This window comes from Convolutriloba macropyga, chromosome 2 (assembly GCF_964194025.1).
Source record: "Convolutriloba macropyga chromosome 2, txConMacr16.3, whole genome shotgun sequence".
Classification (NCBI taxonomy): domain Eukaryota; kingdom Metazoa; phylum Xenacoelomorpha; order Acoela; family Convolutidae; genus Convolutriloba; species Convolutriloba macropyga.
Window position 1 is genome coordinate 12,996,629 of NC_134469.1, and position 6,000 is coordinate 13,002,628.

General features: G+C 39.9%; 1 protein-coding gene across 1 annotated transcript in view; it reads right to left on the reverse strand.

Moving 5' to 3' along the window:
- LOC142335133 (neuronal acetylcholine receptor subunit alpha-10-like) overlaps positions 1-5,765 on the reverse strand; it is a 52,703-nt gene extending 46,938 nt beyond the window's left edge. Inside the window, exon 1 of the mRNA XM_075383497.1 lies at positions 5,408-5,765. The gene's annotated coding sequence lies outside the window, so the exon portion shown is untranslated. The remainder of the gene's footprint in view (positions 1-5,407) is intronic.
- Positions 5,766-6,000: the final 235 nt, after the last annotated feature.

The window sequence follows — 6,000 nt, forward strand, 5'->3', positions numbered from 1 at the left end:
CAGACAGCCCGAAATATTGAACATCTGAGTACAACTAAAGCAAGGCAGCAAGAAACCAGAAATAGGATACAAAATCAGAAAAAAAATCAGTCTTCTGAAAACCCAAATTTTCTAGAAAAATCATCTCAATCTCAGAAACATCTTCTCACTCTAGATTCAGAAAATTTATCGAAGTGGCTAAAAGCTCTTCAGCTTTCAAACTATCATTTTGATGAAAGCAGACAAGAGTTCAGGGATGGTCTAAGTCTGAGATCTGGATGGAACATAGAATAGGTCCCATCACATGCGCCAGCGGTAAAAGTTTTTCAGTGACACAGTCCGTGCATTGCACTAAGGTGGTTACACATTTGTATTACAATCATATCAGCGACACTTGTCAGTCTCCTAGACGAAGTAGCTATAATTGCGCCTGATGTAAGTATAGCATAGTTCTGGACAGCTTAGCATGAGCTCTATTAAACATCTCCATATATGCACATGTAATCTATATCTTATACGGTCCCAACTATAACTAGGAAACTTTATTCAGTAAAATCTTCTTAGTCAAATTAAACTTTACCAGCACCCAAAAAAGCGGCTCAGATAAAAAATTTTGCATTTCAAACGCTGAATTAAACCGAGGTAAAGCACTATTTAAATGTAAAAAATCGAATTAAAGTTAACCTAATTGTTGTGATAAACTCATTAAAGTGTCATATAAAGAATGAATGATTGAATCAGGACCCTGCGAAGATTAGTGTCAGACGCGCAGGTCACAACGGGTCAACGCAGAAAACCTTCCAAGGGGCTAGTGATCAGCAGACTTTAAGTCGGTTGTTCATTCATACCGACGGGGGACCATCAATGACCTTATAGATGTTGTGCGTCAGTACCTTCTCTCGGCCTGAGTACAGTTACTCTGCTCGGAGGACTCAGTGATGACCAAGGCACTTGTATGGAGTGCATTCATGATTTTACAGCTCATATAACTCCTACAAAATACAAATTCGCAACTTTTAACAATAACAGCTTTAAAAAGTGTCCGCAAGGTCTGCAAAAAATTTATTAAATTAACAAATTGAATGCGTTTAAAAATGACAATTCATTTCCGTCGTCTGTTTTTTCTTTCTTTCGACTCTGCAGTAAAACGTTCTGTCGCGACGGAAAATATTTCTCATTCCATCATACTTCGCCTCTGCATTGAATGTTGTTGGTCTAATTGTTCTAGTTAACAAAATAGGAAGCAAAACTTTCCTAGTATTATTAAACGAAAAACAAGCAGCCTTAGAATTGAATGTGTATTTTTTTGTCTTGGAAACCTCGTCTGCCTCCCCTGACCGCCCCCATGATCTTTGATAAAATCAAGAGTCAAGTTACCAAACGAGCAGTTTTCCGAACGCGCGGAAGTCATGGCCCTTCTGGTCTTCAGACTGATAAGTGGAGACACGACTTTTGACAACTTTTGGACAAGCATCAACAAACGTTCGTGAACTCGTTGCCAGGCTCGCACACCAAGTCTCAACAAAAGATATTGCAGACAACTTAGCGCAGTATAATGCTTGTAGACTTCCATTTTGTAATGTCCAGGCGTCAGACCAATAGGCGTTGAAGTTCTCAGGCGCGTTATTGGGGAAAGCAATAGTGGACTGTCTGTTCGTTGACCTAATACTCTTCGGCAAAAAATACTCCTTTACGCAGCTTTGCATAGGACAAAAGTAAGGAAGTGAACATGACACACACAAATTGACAGCAAGTTTCACGCAACAAGCTATACTTCAAATCGATACAAAAAATGTGGCGATTAAAATTCAAATTTTGCCATTACTAGCTTTGCTATCCCAGGAAAGCACTATGTGATAAGTGTATGCAGATAACGCCGCATGTTCCCTCTCATCGCTTCCTGCATTAATTGAAAATCTAAATAAATGTGGTTCAATTGGACACATTGTAAACGCTCAGAAATGCAAGCTGATTACAAAAACACATCTGCTAATTACAAAAACACATCTGAAAGAATGAACTGTTGCAGGACACTGAGGTTGAAATCACAAATGACACACGTGTTTTTGATTTGGTTCTTGTCTCAGATGAAGCATGCTGAAATTATATCAACCAATGCGACACGAAGTATCAGTAAATTACACAAAAGAGGAGAATTTTTGCAAAAACATCCCCAAAGAATGCATAATCCTGCTTCACAAAAGAAATTCAAAACAAACTATCAATCCTATGTCGAACCACACCAAAAAAGCGGCTCAGATTTTGCATTTCAAACGCAGAATTAAACCGAGGTAAAGCACTGTTTAAATGTAAAAAATCGAATTAAAGTTAACCTAAATTTTGTGATAAACTCATTAAAGTGTCATATAAAGAATGAATGATTGAATGAGGACCCTGCGAAGATTAGTGTCAGACGAGCAGGTCTCAACGGGTCAACGCAGAAAACCTTCCAAGGGGCTAGTGATCAGCAGACTAAGTCGGTTGTTGTTCATTCATACCGACGGGGGACCATGAATGACCTTATAGATGTTGTGCGTCAGTACCTTCTCTCGGCCTGAGTACAGTTACTCTGCTCGGAGGACTCAGTGATGACCAAGGCACTTGTATGGAGTGCATTCATGATTTTACAGCACATATAACTCTTACAACATACAAATTCGCGACTTTTAACAATAACAGCTTTAAAAAGTGTCCGCAGTGTCTGCAAAAAATTTATTAATAAATGCGTTTAAAAATGACAATTCATTTCCGTCGTCTGATTTTTCTATCTTTCGACTTTGCAGTAAAATGTTCTGTCACGACGGAAAATAATTCTCATCCTATCATACTTCGATTCTGCATTGAATGTTATTGGTCTAGTTAAAAGTTCTAATTGTTCTAGTTAAAAAAATAGGAAGCAAAACTTTCGTAGTAATCTTAAACGAAAAACAAGCAGCCTTAGAATTGAATGTACATTTTTTGTCTTGGAAAACTCGTCAGCCTCCCCTGACCGCCCCCACGATCTCTGATAAAAATCAAGAGTCAAGTTACCAAACTAGCAGCTTTCCGAACGCACGGAAGTCATGGCCCTTCTGGTCTTCAGACTGATAAGTGGAGACACGACTTTTGACAGCTTTTGGACAAACATCAACAAACATTCGTGAACTCGTTGCCAGGCTCGCACGCCAATTCTCAACGAAAGATATTACAGACACCTTAGCGCAGTATAATGCTTGTAGACATATTCCATTTTGTAATGTCCAGGCGTCAGACCAATAGGTGTCGAAGTTCTCAGGCGCGCTATTGGGGAAAGCAAGAGTGGACTGTCTGTTCGTTGACCTAATACTCTTCGGCAAAAACTACTACTAAAAGCAGCTTTGAATAGGACAAAAGTGCGGAATGGAACATGAAATACACAAACTGTCAGCAAGATTCGCGCAACAAGCTATACTTCAAATCGATGCAAAAAGTGTTGCCATTACTAGCTTTGCTATCCCAGGAAAGCACTATGCAAAAAATGTATGCACAAAATGCCGCAGGTTCCCTCTGATCGCTTCCTGCATGATTTGAAAATCTAAATAACCGTGGTTCAATTGGACACATTGTAAACGCTCAGAAATACAAGCTGATTACAAAAACACATCTGCTAATTACAAAAACACATCTGAAATAATGAACTCTTTCAGGACACTGAGGTTGAAATCACATATAACACACGTCTTTTTGATTTGGTGCTTGTCTCAGATGAAGCATGCGCAAATTACTTCAACCAATGCGACACGAAGTATCAGCAAATTACACAAAAGAATTTTTGCAAGAACATCCCCAAAGAATGCATAATCCTGCTTCACCAAAGAAGTTCACAACAAACTATCAATCCTATGTCGAACCACACCAAAACCTCGCCTCTTTTTGATAGAGTAGCCGAGAGAAATCATTTCATTACCACTGCGCTAGGGAGGTTCGAATGTTCAGCTGCCCAGCAATTTTTCCCGCGGTCATCAACTTTCAATTCAATTTTCAGACTGCCTGAATATTGAAAATCTGAGGACAACTAAAGCAAGGCAGCAAGAAACCAGAAATAGAATACAAAATCAGGAAAAAACCAGTCTTCTAAAAACCCAAACTTTCTAGAAAAATCATCTCAATCTCAGAAACATCTCACTCTAGCTTCAGAAAAAATTCATCGAAGTGGCTAAAAGCTCTTCAGCTTTCAAACTGTCATTTCGATGAAAGCAAACAAGAGTTCAGGGATGGTCTATGTCTGAGATCTGGATGGAACAAAGAATAGGTCCCATCACATGCACCAGCGGTAAAAGTTTTTCAGTAACACAGTCCGTGCATTGCACTAAGGTGGTTACACATTTGTATTACAATCATATCAGAGACACTTCTCAGTCTCCTAGACGAAATAGGCCACGATGTTCAAATCAAGCCCCATCATCAGCCGCTCGAAGGCGAGACCCTCTCCAGAAACGCAACTACTGTCGATGGTGATGAAAGACTTGAAATCAAAGCCACGGGTCAATGGAGAACTCATTCCTCCAAACAATCTTTGATCTTCTACCCCCTTGAAAATCTCCGAAAAGCTTGCCGGATGCGTAAAAGTATCATTAGTCTAACGGAAACGAAATACGAACAACGCGTGATTGTTGTAGAGCCTAGCATGTTTAACCCGCTAGTTTTTAGGTATGTCCATTGAAAAACTATATCTTAGCAGAGGTATCTTTTTTCCAAACTCAAGCGTAAGTAGAAGCCCCCCTAAACAATGGCGGAGGATGAGTTGAGCACGTCCGTTTCTTCGCAGCCAGCTACGTCCTCGCAGGCAGGAAAAACTTCGGTTCACAGCAAAGTTGTATGAAACTTGGTTCCCTCCGAGAAAAAGAAAACTTCTTATTCGGAAAGCTTAGGGTGGTCCGAATGAGGGGTGGCTATAGGTTATATAGCATTTAGTATTTTTGTTCGAATGTATGTTATTGCGTCCGAGTCGTCTTTTCAGTCAGAGATTTTTGTTGCCCCTTGCTTTATTGTGCGTGTGGCACAGAGCCGTGCGTGTACCATGCAGGAAAACACGAGCGGAACAAAACAACTTTTTTTATTTCCCAATTTCGGTGTTCATGTTTTAGATTTTTAATTGCCATGTCATATTTGTAGGCTTTTTTGGCTTCTTTTGGATATGACTTGGCCACCGGATTAAACATTTTCACGTCGCAAAGTTCTGCTGAATCTGGTCCCCCACAAGCCCTTTGATTTTATGACAAGTCGAGCGTTGTCATCAGTTCTAGCAGATTTGTTGTAAAAGCTTTCTCCTTCTAGCAACTGAAGTGATGGCCCAACTTCGACGTCATAGCATACGCCATACCAAAATGGGGGCTATATATTTGTTATTTGTGGGGGGGGGGTCAATAATGGGAAAGACCCAAAGCAAAAGCTCAAACTTTATATTTACCTGACTATCTCTCGTCCATCAGCCATACCCTTATAGTACTGCTGCGGCTCGGCATTTCTGTCTTGATTGCAGGCAAAAAATCCGTCTACTTGCCATCGTAACAAAGTAACTCCCGACCTCTTCGCTAGTCCCAAAGAACGGCATGAGCAATAAATGTCACCTAAGTTCACAAATTACAGCTGTATTCAACCACTGTTCATCCAAATTCAACCAGCTGAATAATCTGAAATGATGATTCACTTGTTTTGAGCTCGATAATACACTCAATGCGTTCCACTGTTAAAGAGTCAAAGTGAATCTGGAAATTCCAGGAGAATATCGAAGTAATGGTTAAGTGACTCTGCTTGAGGTCACTGAGAACTTCTGGCGTTTATCGAAGACCGCGAAGTGGTTCGAGATATTCAGTTAGAATTTCGAAGTGACTTCTGCAAAGTCACTTAACCATGCTTAAAACACAAAACGCGCACGTTCTAAAATGACGCAAGTCAAAGAAATTCAACTTCTGGCATTTTGACTTCTGACACTGCAGACTTTTAGCATTTTAAATGTACACGTGAGTGTTTTAAGTAGAAACTTCTGGTATTTTAAATTCT